Source organism: Triturus cristatus, chromosome 1_2 (assembly GCF_964204655.1).
Source record: "Triturus cristatus chromosome 1_2, aTriCri1.1, whole genome shotgun sequence".
In the NCBI taxonomy this organism is placed as follows: Eukaryota; Metazoa; Chordata; class Amphibia; order Caudata; family Salamandridae; genus Triturus; species Triturus cristatus.
Genome location: NC_140580.1, coordinates 64076453 through 64100523, shown reverse-complemented (window position 1 = coordinate 64100523; position 24071 = coordinate 64076453).

The window sequence follows — 24071 nt, the reverse complement described above, 5'->3', positions numbered from 1 at the left end:
CACAAGCAACTACCGTTCCCCCCGGGTAGACCCATTGTCTCGAGTATAGGGGGTCCGACGGAAAGATTGGCGGAATACGTGGACCTATTTCTACAACCCTTGGTCCAGAACTTACCTGCCTACATTAAAGATACCAAACACATTCTTAGCCTTCTGTCGGACTTATCATGGCAAGATGACATCATCCTAGTTTCACTAGACGTAGTCTCTCTCTATACCAACATTCATCCCTCATCAGGCATGGAAGCTTTGAAGTGGCATTTTGGTAAATTACCTGCTACACAATGGCAACACACTACTATGCTATTAACGATGACGGAACTGATTCTCACCAACAATTGCTTTCTGTTTGAGGGCCTGTGGTATAAACAAACACGAGGGGTGGCCATGGGTTCCAAATTTTCACCCTCTTTTGCAAACCTGTTCATGGGATACTTTGAATCCAAATGGCTCTGGGGTGACATAGGCAGTTACTTTAGTCAGTATATCGTATACTGGGGTCGTTGTATTGACGACTGCCTTTTACTTTGGTCTGGCTCGGAGTCTACTCTACATGACTTTTATCGTTTCCTTGATTCCAACACCTTGGGGGTACAGTTTACCCATCAACACAGCATGACTAATTTAACCTTTCTGGACGTAGAGCTGTATTTCACCGACGGTGCTTTACACAGCAGATTACACGGCAAACCTACTGCGTGTAATGCGATATTACATGCTACTAGTGCACATCCTAAACACCAAATTAGGGCCATTCCTTTTGGTGAATTCACCAGAGCTAGACGTAATTGCAGTGAGGATACTGAATTTCACTCCTGCCTCAATGCCATGAAAAAACGATTCAGATTCCGAGGCTACCAAACATGTAATCTTGCAAAGGCAGAAAAGCGTATTTTGGGTCTCCCAAGAATAGATACACTTAAGCCCAAAACATCACACAATGAACATACTCAACCGATCAGATTGATCACTAACTATAATCACAAAACCAATGTCCTAACGAAAAGTATAAACAAACATTGGGACACACTCAGAGCAGACAAAACCGTTGACACATTCACTTCTAATAGACCCCTAGTGACTTTTAGAAAAGGTATAACTCTGAGATCTATCCTAAATCCTACGATTGCTAAGAAATCAGAGAAGGACGATTGGCTCACCGCAAGCTCACAAGGCTTTCATAAATGTGGGTGCTGTGGGGTATGTAGATGGGCTTCGCAACATAAGAAAACTTTTTTGGACCAACTGGGAAGGAATACACCATTAGACAGAATATCAACTGCTCCACACGTTTTGTTATATATGTAATCACCTGCACCTGCAAAAAACAATATGTGGGGAGCACCATTAGAATGTTGAAAGAACGCATTAGTGAACATGCGAGAGCAGTAAAACAGAATGACAGCAGATACCCTCTGGCGGTCCATGCCAATAACTGTACTGCCCAGGGTCCGTATAAACAATTCACATTCTTTGGTATTGAGCACACTCTGCCACACCCAAGAGGTGGTGACAGAGAACTGGCATTAAGACGTTCTGAAGCCACTTGGATCATGCGCTTAGAGGCGGTTGAGCGGGGGCTCAATACAGACCATGAGCATTTTTCCTAGGCAATTAACCCACTGACATGCAGAGATCTTTGTATGACTCATGATGAAGTTCATTGATGTTTTCTGTCTATAGAAACAAAGCGGTCATCATCTTATATGTTTCAGGGGTCATATGTGATGCTGTGCTAGATATCGTTTGATGTATCATGATTTGAGTATGTTGACCTCACATTAACAGTGGATTTCTTCCAACGACTGTAATCTTACAATGCAGTGTATTATGATCTTCTCCGTTGACTATTGTAACACCGTCTTTTACCCTGCGTGAAGGGTCGCTAACTGTTGTTTTATCTCGAAATTAACTATTTGAGTACTGTTTAATGTATTCTCTATATTCTACTTTTAATGCTAAGGTGTCAAACATGTTAATCCTGAGCCTTTTATTGTCCTTTCATTCTGCTCACACCTCGTTGGCCTCATAACTGATCATTTGCCACTACTTACCACAGGCATCTCAATACATAGGACTTATTCTCTTCTTTCCTATCTTATCCTGTACTTGCCTCCCTTCACTGATGGCATACACCATTGGGTCTCTATCCGATCCTGCCACTGAGAGTTACCACCATTTGTGTAGTAGGGTTGAGCAATTCACTAGATGGTGTTGAACGTATTACGCTAATTTTATTCCATTTTCGGACTCTGGACTAGTTGACCTCTCTGGACTACCACCTGGTTGGTTTCACCGTTTTTATTGTATTTCATATTCGGGCAGCAGCACTTGTGACCAACTTCATGTTCCTTTGTGCTGCTCCGTTATTCCTGTTACCCAGGAACTAAGTCTTTCCTCATTACTCCCGGGATTTTTCGTACCATTGCGCTGGTTGAGGTCTAGTTGACTGCCCCTGGTTGACGTTATAACATCTTTCAGGTCACTTACGGGTGTTGCTACTTTCGGAATCCCATTGAACTGGTGGCGTACTCGTCTTCCAGGTAAGAGTGGTCTCAACGTGGTCTCACACGTAGTCTCAGACGTAGTGGTTAACGATAGTGACTTGTTACTTCAAGCACAGACTGTTAATTAGAGTGACATGAGGCTTTGGTATTTTAAAGTCAGCTAACGTAACTTGCAATTCTCTTACTACGGCATATTGAATATTCACTGTGCCGTTGTTCTTTTCACTAGAACTGCGTTTGACCATTCTTATGTACGGAGTACTCTCTTCAACCTAATTTAGTGAGACACATATCTCGTTACATGATTACCTGGCGTACCCTCCTTTTACTTTTTTACCGTATTCGGTTGACTTAACTCACCAATCCTTACATCAGGTTAGGCACTGTTTTTCATATACTGAGAAATGTTGTGACCTGGGTAAACGCACGGTAGAGGCTGGTAACGGAACTTAGACTCTCTGTCTGCCACGTCCTCTTCAGAGATATTGTGTGCTTTTATAGTTTGACTAGCACTAAGTTACACATGTATATAGAACAGCCTTTATCCTATGTTGTGAGACACATACCTCGCCACATGAGTACCTGATTATATCTCTTGTTATCATTGGAACCTTATACGGTTGACTTTAGTCACTATTCCTGACGTCAGGTTAGACACGTTGTCTTACCTCTTAGTGCTTATGTCCTCTTACATTTTCCTTGTAGGTCCTTGTCGTAAGGGGTACTGACCCGTGGTACACGTGCATAGTCTGCATCACTCATTTGTATTCCCGCACAGCCGGGACGGAATTAGAACCGGCGGAGAGGTGAGCTGTCCCTTTACTTAGGTTAATCTATATTTTTTTATCTGTTGATGTTCACTGTCCGGATTATTTGCCGCTCGTTGACTCACGAGACGTCCATTCTCCTTTGTTCCTATAGACTGTATACTCTATCCTGTTTCGCCTGATAGGTAAGACCTGGAGCTAGTTTGTGTTCACCCCTTGGCATGATCGGACTTATTAGTACTCCTTCTTTTGTTTACTGATCTATGTTCTTTCCCTCCTTCTTCCTTTGTTTCTTGTACCTACTGTACCCCTGCTGTGGACCCACATATGACTATACTGTTTTTAATATGATATTTTATTAACTCAATGTCTGCGATACTCCTTGCGAATAATGTGTCTTGGATTTTAGGAATCTTAATTTTTCCTATGTGACGTTTTCTTTCATCATTAGTACATTAACCTGCTAACATGACTTGTTTATGTCACTCTGTACCACCTACTTAGGTTTTTCCATACAATGTCATGTAATAGAGCTGGTATCTATATATTATGTTTCTCTGTACCATGCTTCTGATATCAAGTCACAGGTGTTACTTACCTGTACAGTGCTTGCTTGTTTTTTGTTTTTTCTGTGTCATGTTACACAGCATCTTTTGCTCCTGGGACTTTTGATTGGACTTTACTCTTTCACTGATTGTCGCGGTGTCTTGGTATTCCTTTTGTTTACATGACCACCGTCTGTTAAGATTACGACTATTTCTACAATGTATTCTTATATGTTTCTTGTAGCCCTGAAGAAGTCGTGGGTTTTACACCCAGACAAAACACGTGTTGGCTGGGCAACGGAACGTTATTAAAGCAAGAAATATTCATTCTTTTGGACGTACGAAGTGTTGAACTTGTGTTCTCTCCATTACTTACTGTACTCACAGAATCTGAACTTTTGACGTGTGCATGGGTATCCTATGTTATACAAATTGTGACCTTGGTCAACTTGGGGGGTTTAGGGTTGTTCCCCCTTACCCTCGTTGCACCGTTGTATATTTCATTGTAGACTAATTACGTACACACTTGTGGGTGCCACTACTTAACGTATACCTGAAACCCTTCGCATGTATCTCTTATAGTAAAAGAGGTGTCAGATGATGCAAGAAGGGGTAGAGTAGTGGGGAGTCTAGAAAGGGTTATTTTGGGTATCATATAAGTGGTATGTGGTTTGGGATAAATGAGTGGATGTAGAGGATATATTGATAGAGGTATAGGGTGAGAAATAGAGAAGTTCATTGGATATGCTGAATTAGAAGACAGTAATAAATATATAGATCCAGAAGTACATGGAAAGTGTGTATATGCATAAAGGAGGTAAGTATATGCGAGAGAAAAGCATAAGGCAAGGCCATTCAAATTTTACAATCACAGATCCAGAGATCCTAGAGCAGTTAGTTGTTTAGGTTGAAAACCGTTATCAAATAAATATTTGCATTGCTTACTGTACTTTTGACAATGATGTATTCAAGGTAAGAAAACCCTGCATGTGGGCCAAACCAATTGAAACTGGCAGCCACTGGCCTCCATAGTTACAGCTACTCTGTGCATTTCTGTTCCTGTACATATTTACATTCTTCCATCAATATAGCATCCCAATGGGTCCAGAACATTCTCATCCTGTTTTGGGGGGTTTCATTGGGGGACAGAGATCGGTGAGTGTTGTATGTTCTAAGTAGAGTGAGGATCTGAGGTTTAACCAAGTTGTTTGTGTTAATTAAGTTACTTGGCTTGCATACTGCTGGGATGAATTGTGTGTGTGGATACCAAAGGAACTTAGCAATAAGCAACAAATGTGTCTCTGGCAACAAACATGCTAGTCACTACAATATAACCTCTTCTTTTTGGCGAAAAATGAAAAAGTGAGAAGGCTCATTTGTGAACAATGAAAATAGAAAGCGACCTTTCCTTTGCAGTGACTAAATAAGAGAGGTTTGCAGTGTGGTAGCCTGTTCTCCCTGAAAAGCATTGAAATAAAGAACGACAATACCGTAGAAGTCTAGGCCCATGTAAACAAAATGCTAAATTGACTGGCCATTTCTTTCACACCTTTCAGTTTCCTTTCTCTGTCTAACTGGTTATTGTATAAACCAAAATATGAACTAACAGATTCCAAATATGTCTTCTAATGATGCACTCTCTACCAGATCTACTAGTGGCGGAAAATGTTGCCTTCCCTCCTCCTTGACTGCCAAAGAACTTAAGGTCAAATAATCTTTGTTTTCATTTCTGTCATGGACTTGTATAAAAAGATAATTTGTATATTGCCTCCCTGACAAAGAAATCCGTTGGTGATGATGGTGGTCCCACATAATGTTTCTCAGGGGCTTTCTAAGTGGGTGGACACTAAAAGTGTAAGTTTCCAAAGGCTGAACTGGACATAGCACAGACCGATATCAGAATGCACTGTACTGGAAACAATGGGACTTATTTTTTTAGGGTTTTGTTTTTGCCTGCAAAGCAACTTTAATTTGAAAGTAATTGGTTTAGATTTATATAAAGTATCTTATTTAGTTTAACTTCTTAAATGCCCTTAACCTCTTAATTTGCTCCTTCTCATTTCCAAATTCTCAAAAGAAATTGTGTGCTTTAACAGAGGGTCCTCTCATCACAACCCTTTATTCACCATGCTACTCACTCATTATCTGCAAGTTCTTATTTTACAACACAGTTTTCCTTTATTTTTACCCCTTTGCTGCTTCTGTCCGACCTACCAACTCTGCAGGTACCTTTTGAGTCCTTTCTCTGCACATCTGATGCTCACTTTTGTTGACCCTTGCGTAGATATTGTGTAAACTCCGATATTCATGACAAGCACAACACTAGTAACTATTTTCTTATGCATTGATTATGTAATCAGTGGTTTTAAGTCTTGCAGCATTAATTCTCTTCAAGAGTCACAAGTTTTTCACACTTCCGCCTTCTCGTGGTTGGTCCGTATGTATTTTTGTTCTCAAGCTTTTCTTAGTGTGTGTGTGTTGACTTAGGGGAAACCTTTATATGACGTTGACTGTAATTTCATAATGCCCATGTGTATGCCTACCATGTTACATTCTTATATTCTGTTGGTGGGTACAGAGATGCATCAATAGAATTCCTGTAAATGTTGTCAAAGACCAACATAAAGACCTCCAGGAAAACTGGTCGAGAGAAGTTACCGAGATAGACACTGGAGAACCATTTTTCGGGATTTGTTGTTGGAGATTTGACTTAATTGGAGAAAATCCAGTCAGCATGGAATCCCTTGGGTTGTTTGACACCATTTAAGATTATGAACACACTCTGATTTTTGCCCTAACTGCTATAGTAAATTTGCTATAACGACTAACATCCAGTTTGTATGTTCTCTCTCTCTCTCTCTCGAGAAAAGTTGTGTTCCATTCTCATTCTTTAAACCCAAATCTCTGCTGCACACAAATTATAATTTTCACATGTTTGTCAACTACAGACCTGGTAAGGCTGTCATAGTTATATAAAAGAAAGTGATGCCTCGCATTGAGAACAGATATTGGTCTTCCATTCAAGACCCTAAATGCAGCCTTCTAAAAATCCTGTATTATAATGACATCGCTCCAGATTCCCCTGGTACGCCGCGGTGTCTGGAAGATGCTCTTGCGGTTCCCCTTCGAGTCTGTGGTATCATCACATGGGGGCAACTACTCTTTGACGCAGAACTTATCTCCTGACCTCTCCTTTCGGCGATATGTAGGAACTCGGTCTCGAAGTTTAAATATTACCAATTGTTAAGTTGGACAAAATCTATAGGTAAAGAGCTAAAAGGGAATTCGAACTTGACATTAAAGATATGCTCCCGTCAAACAAAAACAAGTGGCAGCAGAGTGTTTATTGGTTACTTGTCCAGAACGGAGAAGAGATGCAGGCTTCGTTTACTGAGATATGGAAAAAGGACTTGCCGGACGAAGACCTCAAATATAGGGCAAGTACCTATGTCTTCTTTATGGTCCTATGTAAATGCTGCACCTTTAAAGAAGAACCACCTTTTTACAGTACACAAAGCCTACTGGACACCTCAGAAAATAACGAAAATGGGGAACCAGGAGATTAAGAAGTGCCCTAAATGTGGAGAAGTTAAGGGAAACGAGGTTCATATGTTCTGGAGCTGCCCGGTAATACACTCCTCTTTGAAGAAAGTGGGTAAGACAATCTCAGATATTATGGGGCTGGAAATAAAATTAACAACTTTGTATATTATTTTTGGGGTTCTACCAAGGGATTTAGACGGCCGTCTTCTAACAAAAAGACAAAATGCTCTCTTCTTCACCTTGATATTGTTAGCTTGTAGGGAGCTCTGTATTAAATGGATTTTGCCCTGCTCCCCTACAGAAGAAGAATGGACTCATTCCATTCGGAGGGTATCTTCTTTGGATCAATCTGGGAAACATAATAAAAAAACAAAATACTGGGAAATATGGGATAAGTGGGTGGAGGCAGCCTCTCCTAAGATATAATGTTTTGGACACTGGCTTTGACAGGTCTATCGTTTCTATCTTTTGTAGGTTTATGGTATTTTTATCGTTTCCCACTTTCTAGCATTTGATTTCTTGGTCCAATGATTAAGAATATGCTCTAGATAGAGCCCCTTTGACGGGGCCGTTACTATCTTTGAAAAGAAGGAAAATAATGGTCCAATAGACGAATCATAATCCGGGGTCGGACGCCATATAAGAAACCGAAGGTGTGGTCCTGGAGATACCTGGTATCCTTTTCTTCCTTGAGTGACCAGGCCTGTAAAAACTCCCTTTGGATACTTGATATGGTCAGAGTACCCCCTTCTTGAACTTGGAGCATATTGTGGCTAAATGAGGACTAAAAAGAAAAAAGAAAAAAAAGACCCTAAATGCATCCTGGACATATTGAGGCAGATTCACTCATAGTAAATCCAGAGAGGAGAAAGACCAAGTATCCATATGACTTATATCAGACAAGGAGCTCCAGAGGTGAAGGCAGTGAGCAGGAAGATGGAAGGAGTGGCTGCCACACAATGATAAATTGCGGACTCTAATGTCTTGCTAAATAGAATGTCTTCGTAAATAGACATTCGCACCAACACTCGAAAGACATGAAGGACCTTTTGTCGTATCACCTTGAAGAATGTCAGAAAAGGCCTAACAGTTTTGGTTGAAGGGGGAATATGTTTGGAACTCCTACCTTAAGTCTACCCTTGACCCTGAAGATACAGTGAGCTGGCAACGGGCACAGACCTGAGGAGACCTGCATGGCTGTGCACCTCAGGATTTAAACCAGTGGTCAAGTCAAATATCATTGATTAGCCCTTCACAGGAAACCAGCTCTTCGGTTCAGGGGTGGGTTAGACTCTGAAGTCAATGAAAAAGCAAATGAGACTGTCAAGGCCATGAGGTCCCTGAAGGTATACTGACCTTCATTCAAGAGAGCAATCTTTCCAAACAGGAAAGGAGAGGGTAGGGTAGTTGGGACTTCAATACACAAATACAAACTGAAGGCAGCCTATTCTTAATATCCACGCAGTGGCTGCTACAACAAAAAACCTTTTTTCATGTCTGAGGAAAATCGAGTAGACACTGAAATCGATCTGCCTTCAGTCAGTTTTTCGAAATGACTTGCTCACACATTCATTCCTTGCCCCATACCGCTCACTCCCCCCCCATACCACTCCCCCCACCCCGTACCACTCCCCCAACTACTCAGCTCATACACAAAATACCTATAGGGGGAGAATAATGGACTTCTTAACCACTGGAAGTCCCTTACCACAGAGAAGTGTGTTATAAATATCAGACACCGCGTGGTTATTACATTAAATTTGTACAAAAACCACCAACAAAGTCCACAAAGAGAATCATGAGAAATCCTAGGATCAGAGCTGCAGCACAAAGATGTTGTAGAAAAAGACACTCATGAGTAAAGAAAAACAGTTGTGTTCGGTCTACTTTCTAGTCCCACAGCAAGACTTAACCATGCAACCTATTCTAAACCTATACTCTGTATGACAGCTTTACAATATTTTATTCCACTGCTAGAGTAGGGAAGACTTCTTGGCAACAGCAGATCTCAAAGATGGCTTTCCACATTCCCATATTCTAAATCTATCAAAGTGTTATCAGTTCAAGGTTTTGCCACACCAAGTCTTCACAAAAACAATGGCAGCTGTAGCAGCACATCCCAGGAGACCTACCATACAAGCAACACAATGGTCAAGGCAACAACCTTTGAATAGTGACGAGGACCTGAAAATGGTGGTGCCCCTATTACACACTCTGAGATTCACAGAAAATTTGGAAGAATCGTCATTCACCCCTTACATGAAGAAACGTGGGTTGAACCTGAAAACCGATATGACTGTGGCATACGCAAGTACATGACTGGTCCAAGCAATAGTTCACCTTTACCAGACGTCCGTGTCTGACAGCGAGAATAGTACTGAAACTACTGGGGATGATGGCAATTTGCATTCATTGCATTCCAAATACAAGACAACACATGAGGCTGTTTCAGGAGTTGAGCAACCAATGGTCACAAACCTCAAAGTTGGGAAAATCTAGCAGTTAGAACAACCAGGATCAGCAAGGGAATGACATGGCAGAATGTAGGCAATATACTGCAAGGAAGACCGTTCACAGCTATTGTTCCAGAAGCCATCAGCACAACAGATGCCTCACACATAGTTTGGGAGCACACATGGGTTCACTCAAGATAAGGGGTTTGTGGTCTATTCAAATACTAACTGACAGCAATGTTCTACCTCAACAAACCAGGTTGTTGGTGCAGTATCGCACCCACTCTCATTACTAGAACAAACTTTCTGCAAAAGTGCTATAGCAAGAAACATTTCCCGAATAGCAAACCATGGCCTGGGGTGGGTGGGAACAAAAAAACGGCAAATAAACAATCAATAGCAGAGACACTGTTCCACTTTAGAACACACCAGGACCGGTGGAAGACCAGGAGAGGACTTAGTCTGCTGTCTGAGACCTTAGAAGAGCCCTAAAAGACTGCACTTGTTCCTCTTCTTGTACCCAGTTCAAAGAAGTGGACTCCAAGAGTTATTTCCCACCCCCCATCAGGACAGGAAATGACATTACTGGATCTCCTATCATCCACATATACAGAACGTGACATCACTGAATTTACCATCGTTCATCTGGACAGGAAGCGACACTACTGGTTTTCCTGCCAAAACTGTCTTTAAAAGAAGAAGCCAAGCAAGAGGACTTCATTTCCCATGAGCCCAGTAAGTGAAATTATTGAATTTTCCATCATAAACCTGGACATGAAGTAGCATTACTGATGGTCCTGCCAAAACAGCCTTTAAAAAATAAGCCATGCAAGAGGACTTCTTTCTCATCACCAATCAGTACAGGAAATTTCATCACCACACCCTGCACTCCTCCCCTCTCCCCAGGACCTAGTTAAAGGTAGCTACAACACAGATGTGCAGTGGGCGCACTAAAGAAAAGCCGGTCTGCGCCCGTGCGTGCCTGAGCTGTGGCCAGCGCAAGGTATCCTGGTCGGAATACTGCCAACGGTACTCCGCAGCACTCCTTAGGTCATAGACCAGGTATGCCATTCCCCCAACTGCTGCTGTGCCACACTTCACACCACGGTAGGAGCCTTCACCTGCACCCACTGCCAGTTCTTCAGCAGGCACACACCCCACACAAATACTAACAACGCCCTCAACACCCCCCTCCCAAAACACATGCCACATAAGCACCAATAATGTCTACACCCCCACCCTACATGAGACCTGGCTCAACCACTCATCAGCTCCCGACATCGCCACGGCAATCTTAGGGGCTACAAGATCGCTCAAATGGACTGCCTTCACAAGCCAAGAGGAGGACTCAATACCATCCACAATGAATCCATAAAATGCACAACATCCACAGAGAATGCCACCCTATTCATGGAACACGTGCACAAACCCTTACCTGCCAACCACCTGAACTATGAGACACATTTACCAACCTCTTCACCAACTTCGCTGCTCCTCTTACCATCGACTTCGAAGCCTGCATTCTCCTCGGTGACCTCAACTTTCACCTAGAAGACCGAAACATCCCATGCTTCGCAGCACTCCTCAAAAGCTCAAGCAACATCATACTCACCCAGCTCGTACCAGAACCAACACACACTGCAGGACACACACTGGACCCCATCTTCACCACAACCTACAGCATCAAATACAACTCCGCCACACCTCTCACACGGACCGACCACTCCATCATTCACTTCCAAGTCAATGCACCTCAAGTCAACACCCCTACCAGGTTCAGCAATTCAAGTACCTGCTGGGGCAAAATCACAGAAGCAGGTTGGCTCAGCGTTCTCAACACAGATCAACCAAGCCCCCACAGACCACCACAACAAGGACGTCAACAGCTGGATCAAGAACTGCGTGGACTCCCTCGTATCCATTAAACACAACAAGCATAGATCATACAAGCAGGCAAGCTGGTACACCAAAGACCTCTGAGTCACAAAATGCCACTGTAAAGAGCTAGAAAGGAAATGGAGAGCCAGCCACGACCCAACCAATAGAACTATTTACAAGGCTGCACTCCAATGCTATCACCAGCAAACAAGAGACACCAAGATAAAAACACTTGTAGACCACATCAAAGGAAGCTCCAACAGATACAAGGAGATCTTCTCCACCGTTAAGGATTTCACCTTTCCCTCATCCACAGTCACCAACATCGCTGCTCCCCAACCACTCAGCGACCACCTATCCAACTTCTACCCCAGTGAACTCCATTGCTAACCTACCCAACACCAACCTAGACAACCACCTGACTGAATGGACAACTCTCACCAGAAACGACACAGCAGGAATCATGTGGAGCATCCACACATGGGCTCCAATGGACCCATGCCCCCACCACATCTACAGCCTGGTAACATACCCAATCAGCACCACCCTGACCCACATCATCAACACCTCCATCACATCTGCCACTTACGCGGATGAGTGGAAACTTACAAAAATCAACACCATCCTAATGAAGCCCAAAGCAGACCGAATCAACTGAGCAACTGCCAACTCATCTCCCTGCTTCCCTAACCAGTCAAAGGGATTGAGAAGGCAATCAACAAGCAAGTATTAACCCACCTCGAACTTCACCATCTTCTAGACAAAACTGTGTCGGGATTCAGAAAGAACCACAGCACTGAAACAGCACTCATCGCGGCCACCAATGACATTTGAATTATCCTGGACGGAGGCGAAACGGCGGCCCTCATCCTGCTTGACCTCTCTGTGGCATTCGACACTGTATCCCATAACGCCCTCATCAGAAGACACCACAGGATTGGCATACAAGGATCTGCTCTCAAATGGACCTGTCCCTTCCTCACGGGAAGAACCCAAAGGGTCAGGCTGCCACCCTTCAGATCAGAGGCCAAGAAATGGATATGTGGAGACCCACAGGGATTCCCCTCAGCCCCACCCTTTTCAACATATAAATTGCACCACTCACCAACATCCGATCGCAAGACATCACCGGCATCTCCAACGCCAATGGCAACCAACTCCTCTTCTCCTTGACGTACACAAATAACATAATCAGAAACAACTTCACCAACTACATGGCCACTGTAACAAACCGAATGGGAACCAGATTTCTGCAGGTCAACTCCAACTGGATGGAAGTACTAGTCTTCAGCAATAAGACCTCTCAATTGGACTCCACCTGGTGGATGTCGGAGCTAGGACCAACACGGACAGACCGTGCAGGAAATCTAAGGATCACCCTAGACAAACTCAACATGACATCTCAAGTCAATGCAGTGTGCACCATGTGCTTCCACGTCCTACGCATACTGTGAAAAATATTCAAATGGTTTCATCAGAACACAGTCATTCAAGCATTCATCACCAGCCGACTGGACTACAGCAACACTCTACACCGGAATCTCCAAACAACTCCTACACAGACTCCAGACCATCCAGAACGCCACAGGAAGACTCATGCTACTCTTCCCATGCTCCACTCACCTCACACCTCACCTCAGGAAACTTCATTGGCTCCTCATTCGCACGCGCAACCAATTCAAACTTCTCTCACATACATGCAAAACCCTACACAACACAGGACCAGAATACCTGAACAGCTGCATACACTTTCCTACCAACCCACCAGACACCTATGCTCTGCCTCACTCGCACACATTCGCTGCATCTGCAAAAGCAAAACTGAAGGTTGCTCAATCTACTACATCACACCCAAGACATGAAACAACTTCCCTCAACAAATCAAAGACTCTTCACTTGAGTTGTGCAAGAAAATAAAGACATGGCTCTTCATATAAGCACCTTTGGAGACCACAAACCTACACACGTGCCCAATTGCCTGGACACCCTTTTGGGTGATTAGTGTGTTATACAAATCAATATAACTTAGTATAACAACATAAGAATGACTAAGCTATAAGAATGCAACAAGCTACAAGAGGTCTTTCCTACAACTGGCCAGCTGGCACTGGCACTGGACCTGAACCGGACTCTGCCTGACCCACTATGAGTCTCTAAGTGCCTAACCTGTACTCCTGGTGGGTTTTGGAAGTGTACTTTGTGGTGGATTGGTATTTAAAGGACTAAAGTCAGAAGATTAAATCTTTGGCCCAGAATGAACGTAGTTGGTGTATCTAACCCACGCTCCATTGCGGTCCCGTCAAATTGTACCTACTTCCTATTGTACTGTGACCACTGACAATCATTGCCACGTCTTGGCTCTATTTGTACATAACATTTCTATCTCCGGTAGCACTCATTGGATTTTTGCCATTTTGGTGTCCTTTATTTTATTAACTTTTCAATTCATTTTGTTATTTATATTGTTTTTTCACTTTAACTTTTTTACTGTTTTGGTAGTGTTTAAATACTTTACACATTGCATCCAGGTTAACTCTGTTCTGTGCCAAAGCTACTGGCGTTGAGCTTAGGTTAATTTGGTGCCTTTAAGGTCCACCCTGACTAGAATTGTAGTTATTACCGGAGGTGGGTACCTACCCTCTTCAACTAATAACCCAATTTCTTACACTAACCATGCAGCAGGGGAAGGTGTTCCGCCAAACCCAGGGGAACTGCAGTTGAGAGCATGGTTCCTGAGGTAGCAAAGTTCCATCAGTTACACTTGCCTAAAGCAGCACTACACATCATTAAAGAAGCACAGAGACCATCCACTATAATTTGCTATGCATGGGAAACATCCTTTACCATGCAGTCTTTTCTCCAAATGCCTTTAGCAGGCAAATACCTTCACCACGCATGAGGAGTATAGGTGGGGTAAATATAATTCTATATATATATACAATCCTTCACTCTTCCTACACAGCAGGGATTCACGGCACCATAACAAAGATACGTTTTTAAATAATTATTGGCACACCAATAGTGCAAAACAAGATTCAAAGGGTGGTCTACGCGTTTCGGGTTTACAGCCTTCTCCTGGACAATAGTCCAATAGTCTAGAGCAGTGGTTCCCAAACTTTTGACTCCTGAGGACCCCCATTGAGTCACCACTGGAAGCCGGGGACCCCCAAGCAATTTGTCGGATTTAAATTTCAAACATTAAAACAGTAATTCGAAAAAAATAAACACATGTGTGCACACAAAACAAATACTCGAATTACTAAGGATTTTAGGGGCATATTTACAAGTCCCTATCGCCATGGGAATGTCACTTTTTGCGAGGTTCCTGTGGCGATAGGGGCTTCGCCTTATTTACAAGGCAGCGTTAAGCCACTTATTGTGGCTTAACGCTGCCTTGTAAATAAGGCCCCCTTTCACGCAATGCTTAACGTGAAAGAGGTGGGCAGAGGGAGTTGCAGTGGGCGTTCCACCCCAACACCCATTGACTTTGACATTTACAAGGGCAGTTTAAATAGGAGACAGCACCTAAATTAAGACCATGAAAAACCTGGTCTTAACTTGGCGAAACGAGGAGAAATGCCTTATTTCTCCTCGTTTTTGCTTTTTCCCCACGGAAAAAGCAAAACACCTTGGATTGTTTATGTCGTTTTGTAAATTCCATGTGCTGCATTAGGCAGCACACAGAGGTGACAAAACGGCATTTTAAAATTGTTTATGTGCAGGAAGTGGGTGCCTGCGTTGGCTCTACACTGCTAAGTGTAGTGCCAGCGCAGGGGGAAACGCAAGGCTGCACCATATTCTTGTAAATATGGTGCAGCCCTGCATTTCTGAAGTGGCGGAGTGTGTTGTTAAGCCAAGGAGACTAATGAAACGCTCCGCCAATTCTGTTGTAAATATCCCCCTTTGTATTTTTTATTGAAAGAATTTGCAAAGAAACGGAAACTTTCAATGGGACGGTTGGTGCTGCATCTCCATGGCTAACTTTTGAATGGTTGATTTTATTTCGTAGTACGAGGCTCCTGCTCCTGCCAGGGCCTGACTGGCAACCAAAAGCAGCCCTGGCAAATGTTTTCAGACCAGTCCCTATACGGTGCACACAAAGTGCAGTGAATGAGCCTCACCACTACAAAGGGGGCTTTGGGAGGCTCTCTCCCCAAAACAATTTAGGAAACAATGGTGCTGTCTACAACACATTTATCATTATATAATGAATTGTATTAGCTTTTAAAGAATAGTAAATAAAGACCTTACTATGCACCACGATACGACAATCTTTGTTGGGGTTCTTCAATGATTCTCTTATTTTCAAGCTCCAACAGTGCCTCTCATCTCTCCATAGCCCCGCTCTCCCATGTATTTCATTTGTTTTAGCATCTCTCATACCATTGTAGGATGTCAGAGTACTTTACATCACACACATATAGAGATAATGAATCATACGTGCAAATCAGTGTATAGAAAATGTTACATAAGGCAAAGGGGACTACAAGGTGTAGGATTCACATGTCATTCATACTGGTAGGCATTTTTAAAGAGTGCTTGGTCTGGAGAAGCACAAACTCAGGATTCAGAACATAACACAGTGGTTAGCATTGACTTAAGAACAAAAATGCATTTCCACCCTAATAAACCTTTTTAGCAGCATCAGGATAATGATAGACTGGGAATAAACATATGTTAATACCTTTTACCATGCAGTTTGCAAGCAGCTCTTTGACAGTTTATAGGTCACTGTGCTAGATTACGATTGCCACTTCTGAACTGCACAGTAACAAAAGAATCTCTCTGACAAAATCAGTTACTCACTGACCTATGCACATAAAATACTGCTTTTTAAAATGCATTGTACACGTTCTTTGCAGTAGGTATATTAACCCTCTGTGTCACATTAGATAAGTCAAAGCTGCCACTGGACAAAACTCTCATCTCTCTCCAGCAGGTACATTAATCACTGGCATTTTCTTGACACTTTTATGGTTGCTGGAAAACTGCTAATTTTACAATGAACTTTGCAGTGCTTTTAAAACTGCTGCCTGCGGACCCCCTGAGAATGTGCCATGGACCCCTGGGGGTCCTCGGACCCCAGTTTGGGAAACGCTGGTCGAGAGCATCTCTTAAAATGCACAAGTGCTATATCCCTCTTCACTGCTATTCAGCAGCTAGACTGTTCATCCACAACTACAAATGATGGCACAATATGTTCACCATTTTTTTCTATTTACCCCACGTTCTCAGTGCAGTACAATGAATTTTTCATGTATTGATATATTTTTTTGGGCAATTTTTGTACAATTTTGACATTTTTTTTCAATTTTTTTATTTTTTATCTTTCTTGTTTTAACTTCGACACATCACTGTAAGTACATTAAATTTCTAAGGTGTCAAAGTGCATGTGCAAGCATTACATGTAAACAATCCAGAATCCAAGACCAGTTTTATCATAGTCCATATCAACAAATGCAACCAATAAAAAAATATATAAATATGCATATATCACATGGTCCATCAAGGTTAAAATCAACGACCGTATGTAGAAAAATATATAAGCCAATTCAGGGATTTTGGGAAGAACACATTGCATGGACACTTTTTGTAAAGTGACTAGTGCAGGGCTCCATAGTTAGTTAAAGTCCATCTCAAGTAGAGTACCTATTCGTTTCGTTTCATTTCAGAAATCTTTATTTCGATCACAGATCATAAAAGATACATAGCAAAATAAGGACAATTAAAAAAGTATTAAACATGATGTGATCCAATGAATTAAGACATTAAAATGCATTAAGGGAAAAAAAGAAGTATGGTATACTGTGCTAAAATCTAACAATGAGTCAATTTATACAAGTCTTTTCAGGACGCTGCTACGGGTAAACCACATAGAAGTTAAGAATTTCGCAACTGCAAAAACGACAATGGGAGAAAGGTCTGACTTTAAAACCCTATAGGCTGGTTGGAAGGATCTGAAGCCCAAATTCCTAAGTAGCGGGACTAACCAGCGTTTCCTGCTCCTCTTGTAGCCCTTACAGAAAAAAACGGCGTGAACTTCGTCTTCTTTCGGATGAGCACAAACAGGGCAGGTTGCTGTGGTGGAGCATGGAGACCAAGACGCTGTGAAAAAAGCTAGAGGAAGGCATCCATATCTCCATTGAAAGAATAATTTCCTCGTTAGCAGAGGGGAGATCGCATCTAGAGTGCTTTCAAGGCAGTAGGAGTCTTTTGCTTTCAGGAATAAGTGGGTCAAGGATCCTTCACGGCTCTCGTTGATGGCTCTTGTGAGCATCAAATTGTAGTATGCTCTTGCGAGTGCCTTCTTTGAAATCTTTACACAGGATTTGGAAGGATCGGTCCATAGTTCCGGATAGCCCAGATCCTCAAACCTACCCTTGGCATAGGTCAGCCACGGAATCCTCAAGGCGTTCCGCAGCTGTAAGAATTCCTGAAGTTCCTCTCTGTAAATTAAGAGATCGGAGCTACACCACAAACGCCTCCAAAAGGTTAGGGGTTTAAGACCTAGCTCCTCTGATATTGGTCTTACTCCCAGGTCTAATCTAAGGGGGAGTAATGGAGTGCTTTGAGGAAGGGCAGTTACCTGTCTCAGGAATTTGTTTTCGGTGGACTGTAACTTTGGGACATGAGTGTGACCCCAGATTTCACCCCCATATGTAACACCCGCCCTTGCTTGGGTTTTATATATATGAATAATTGGGGTCAGTGGACGGTAGAAAGATTTGTTCGCCAAGCGCAAAGTGCCACCCGCCAACTGTGCCAGTTTGATGGTCGCTTTGGCCTGATGAGACGTCCACGATAGATGTTCGTTTAACGTGATCCCCAAATATTCAATATTGTGCACACGTTCCAATTGTGTTGTGCCGAGCCTGGGTGGGGCACGATTCTGGGGCTTGGGGTTCAGAATCATGAACTTAGTTTTTTGAGGGTTGATTTCCAGTCCCCGATCGTTACAAAAATCTAGAAAACCATCCAAGATGCGCTGGATCCCCATAGGGGATTTAGACAGCAGCAGGGTGTCATCTGCAAACATAATTGCAGGCACCCTGCTGCCGGTTAATTTTGGAGCATCCGAGTTGTGAATCCTGTTTAGGTGGGCAACTACCCCGTTCACAAAGATGCAGAACAGGGTCGGTGCAAGCACACAACCCTGTCTCACCCCTCTGCGAACGGGGAACCTTTCGGTTAGTTTGCCACCTTTGCCACACCTTACGCGAGCGTAGTTATTGTGGTGAAGTCTCATCAGGATTGTCAGGATGTCAGTAGGTACGTCCAACTCTTCCATAACTCTCCATAGCCTCGCTCTGGGAACCAAATCAAAGGCGGCACGTAAGTCTACAAAGATGGTGTATAGACTGCCGCCCTCGATTATGGCTGTTCTCCAGTAGAGGAGATTTAACCTGAAGATTTGGTCTATGGTTGACACGCCCTCCCTGAATCCTGCCTGGTAAGGGGACAAGATTTCCATTTCTTCGATCCAGGCCTGCAATCGATTCAAAATCAGTCTACCGAACAATTTTTGGGATATATCGATTAAACTGATAGGACGATAGTTGGAGGGGAGCAAGGGGGATCCCTTTTTGAAGATTGGGACCACCTCTGCTCCCCTCCAAGTATCAGGCACCTCCAGTCCCCCGGCAATGGCATTAAAAATTAGTGTGAGATAGGGTGCCCATATCCCGGGTTCCTGCTTAAACAGGTCACCGGGCACCCCATCAGAGTACCTATTCAATTCAAGATCCACTGGGAGAGTATATTTGTCATACAACCAAGATCTCTGAGATTTTGTTCATATTGTGACCAGTGCTACAGTACAAAATGGGTTGTAATTCATCTTAAGTAAAGTACACGTTAAATTCTAAACCCATTTTTAAAGTTATATTAGTCCTTCAAACAAAATATCTAAAGTCACAGAAATACTGTCTCTACATTCATTTGGTGCAAATAACATTAAACTTGTTAGTTTCCCAAAAGATGCCCCAATACCATGTTACAGTTGAAGTACTGTTAACATATTGGGCATTTCTATTGACTCTCAAGACCCCAAGAGCCACTTATATTCATCTCTAATTAATCCCCATGATGTGTTCCTCCTAATATACAAAAGGTTCTCATATATAGTCATTAATGTCTATAATTATTCCAACCAAGTGGAATTATTGTCATCTGGATCATGAGCAGGACACCAAGTACCAGATGTCTAAATAACTCCATGTTGATTGCATATGAGCATATATCTATACTGGTACAAAGGGGATTCTTTATTCAAGACAATTCACAATATCAAAGTGCAAATACAGTCAAACGCCAGTTTCATTTACAATAGACCCCAATTTGAATCTGTCATGGCAAAAATGTCACTTTGGGTTATCTGGAGTTGAGCTTAGCAAGAAAAGATGGAAAATACATTGCTATTGCTCAATTCTGTTAAGTAGATCATATGTAGTTACTACAGGTGTATATGTAGTTATGCATCCAGATTATGCCCTCGTGGAGTTTCAGTACCAGTCGCTAAAATGAGTCGAGATTCTGCTTGTCTTAAGTTTATTGTCCTGTCTCCGCCTCGTTCGTTTTGCCTCACAATTGTAATGCCAAAATATTTCAATTGTTGGATGTCATTAGAGTGGAAGTCATGAAAATGTTGGCTATTGTGTAGGTGAGGTCCTTGTTTTTTATTGCCCGCAGATGTTGCAAGATTCTCAATTTCAGTTTGTTGATTGTGCTCCCAACATATAACTTTTGCCAGGAATATTGGAGTACATAAATCATGAATTTGGACTCAAATGTAATGTGATCCAAAATATACCCGGTTTTGCCATTTGAAAGTTGACATGTCTTGGTATTTAGGCCATTAGCACACGCTTTGCACTTTGTACATCTCCAGAAACCAGGAGTGTTGAGCCAGTTAGGGATGGTGGGTTGTTTGATCGTTAGATGGCTATATGTTAGTACGTTACCCAAAGAGGCTGTTTTTCTATATGTTATACTTGTATACGACAGAAGAGTTGTACGTAGTATTTCATCTGATAAGTATCTTCCAATACCTATGTATTATTTCTTTTAATTCTTTATTTTGGTTGTTGAAGTTCATAATCAATCGAGTTTGTGTCTTTGCTTGAATTTTGCTCTGGCCTATCATGGCTTACTACCAAGAGATCTTTTAGCATTTTAGAATTTACTTTTGTTCTTGCTGTCTCAATGACTTTAGTGGATATCCTCTTACCAGGAAACAACCATTCTTTTCATCCAATTGAGCTTCCAAATCAATGATTTCAGAGCAGTTCCTCTTGGCCCTGAGCATCTCTCCATAAGGTATGCTACATTTTAAATGTTGTGGATGCCTGCTGTTGGCATGGAAAATGCTGTTGCATGAGGTCAGTTTCCTGTGCTTTTTGGTACATCATTTTTTATTTTGAATGAAGACTTCTACATCCAAGAAGATGACACTAGATTCACTAATGGTAGATATAAAAGAAAGGTTGTTTTCATTCTTATTCAAGGTTTGGATGAAATGTTCTAGATCATGACGATTTCGCTCCCATATCACAAATAGATAGTCTATGAATCAGCTCCAGAGCTTGATATTACAGCTGGCTGGCGTTTTAAGAATTTCGTTCTCCGATACTGCCATTACGAGATTTGCGTATGTGGGTGCAAAAGATGTCCCCATTGCTGTTCCCTGCTTTTGATGGAAAAAGCAACCCTTAAAGAGAAATACATTTTGGTTGAGACAACATGTCCAACAACATCGGAGTGTTATAGGTAACTTACAGATCCAGTGTTCAAAAAGTGTTTGACAGCAACAATTCCGACTGTGTGGATGATCGATGTATAGAGGGATGTGACGTCAATTGTTGCCGTAATAGGGCCTTCTTTCCATTCAATGTCTTTGATTTTATTGAGGAAGTCCATAGTGTCTCTCCGATAAGAGGGTAAGCATTTCACATAGTTCATTAGGAAGATGTCAATGAAGCGTGATGTTTTTTCAGGGAGTGAGCCCTTGGAGCTAACAATTGATCTTCCCGGTGGATTTGAGATGGATTTATGAACTTTTGGTAGAAAGTAAATTGTTGGGACAATGTGATGATCAATTTTGAGGTACACATATTCTTCATAATCAATTAGGCCTTGATCTTTCCAGCTCAGCAGCATAAGGTGGTATTCTCTGGTCCAGGTTTCCATTGGATTAACTTTTAATCTCTCATAGTGATTCTCATTTCCCAATTGTCTGTTGATAGAGTTGGCAAGATTCTGTATAACTATATTTCCGCCCTTGTCGGAGGCTTTAATTATGATATGAGGGTCATCTTTTAATTCTGAGTGCTTGTTCTCCAATTGTTAAATTCCAATTTTTCTTTTTCTTAGTTGTAGGTTTTTCAGTATTATGCGAGTTATATCATCTACCATGATCTCTTGGAAAAGGTACATTTTGTTGCCTGGTGGGAGTTGTGGGCAAAGAATCGATTGTGCTCTTAGCCCACTGTCACCTCCTTTCCAAGTGGCAATGCCCAACCGGGTGCAGAGTTGTCTGATTCTACAGATTGTATCAGCCAGACAACATCGCTCCCCATCTTCGTGAGAAACCTCAAAACCTGGCTCTTTGACAGACCCCCTCCTTGATGGACTAGAACCTGCACCCCTCCTCCCCCCAGTGCCTTGAGACCCTCATGGGTGAGTAGTCACGCTTTAATAAACACCTGATTGATAAACACCTGATTGATGTACAGCATGTGTATCTACAGCACACATGCCTCAAACGGATTATGTTACTTACCCCATAAGCATCTGTTCTTGGCATGTAGTGCTGTAGATTCACATGCTCCATCCCTCCTCCCCAAAACAACCATGTGCCGCTTGCAGTTCACATACTTTATACAATTACATCCAGAGGCGTAGCTAGAGCTTGCGGCGCCCGGGGCTATCCCTCAGATTGCCGCCCCTGGGAGGGGGGGTTGCTGGGGAAAATGGACGGCAAGCAATTGAAAGAGGACCGAGAGACACGTAGTATCGCCGCTAATAGTTACCTCGATCATGCAAGTTACATGCAGTGACTGGCAGTACAAAAGAGAACACAAAGACTGCATGATCTATCTGGGGACTCCGAAAAACCGCATGTGACATCCATCAGAGAGCTGCGTGAATAATTACCTGGTAATCCCCTCAGCACAATGCAAACCTGCACATACATGACACTGTTCAGGGATCCATCATCTACAGCTGACATTAAATGACCATTCATCATGGTACACCCATTAAAGCAGTGCACTTTGTGATCTGCATGGTACATGTTCTTTGCAGCAAGCACATTAACCCTCTGTGTTACCTTTCCAGGAGTCAACCCTTCCACTAGACAAAACTGGGATCTCTCTCTAGGCAGAACATTAATCACCGAAGTTACCATGAAATTTTTATTGTTTCTGAAAATTGCTGGAGGCCAGGAAGGAGGCAGCAAGTTTTTTTTAAACCATAATATACTTGCAAACACTACGCACCCAGCCAAAATAGGTACCCAGTGCGGTCACACCGTTCGCACCGCCCTAACCTGCTCAAGGTTCATGTGACCTCAGTGACAGAGTCACAGTGACTGGATCACTGTTGCTCTAGGGTGTGCTGCTTCGTAGGCCTGCCTGCAAGACTGGAGATGAACTTCAGTATGGATTGTGGTGGACAGGCCTTCAAGGTTAACTCACAATTGACACCACTAGGCTACACCTGCTTGTGCTAAGACATCAAGCCTTCTAAGGTCTAGTGGGGCCTTCTAAGGTCTAGCATGGGAATATGCTCCCTCAGTAGAGTGGTCTGGTGGACTGGTCATGAAGGCTGAACCCAGTTCCAAATTCGACAGCTCTGGCCATAGTGCCACATCCTCTCCCCCACTGAACACCATACTGCCCCACTGAGAGAAACTCGCACTGCCTTCAGCTACAACCTAATTGTGCCCGCTATAAACACTTGGATGTGGCTCAATTCAAATTATGCACTTGATAAGAGTAATATGCTGCCTAAAAAAAAAGTAAAAGCAAACACTCATAGGGAATGCAAGATTAAGTAAAGCATGTGAAATGTAAGCAGAAACAACATGGTTACCTTAACGATCTCGCACTCACTATTCAGAAATCATCGAGTGGTTTTACCTGAAAAGGTAAGGACATGACTACAGGGCCCTGAAGGGAACCGTTTCAAAGTCCATTGCTTATATCCTTACAAAACGTAAGCAGTATGGTTTAAAAAGACCACATCCATAAACACAGAGCCATGGTACACATTTTGTTTTCCAATCCACCTATCAATCAGGTATTGCAGTCCTTCCAGGAATGGTACACTTTCCCACCTGGGGACAACAATGCTGTTCAAAGAAAGACTAAAAAACAAAAG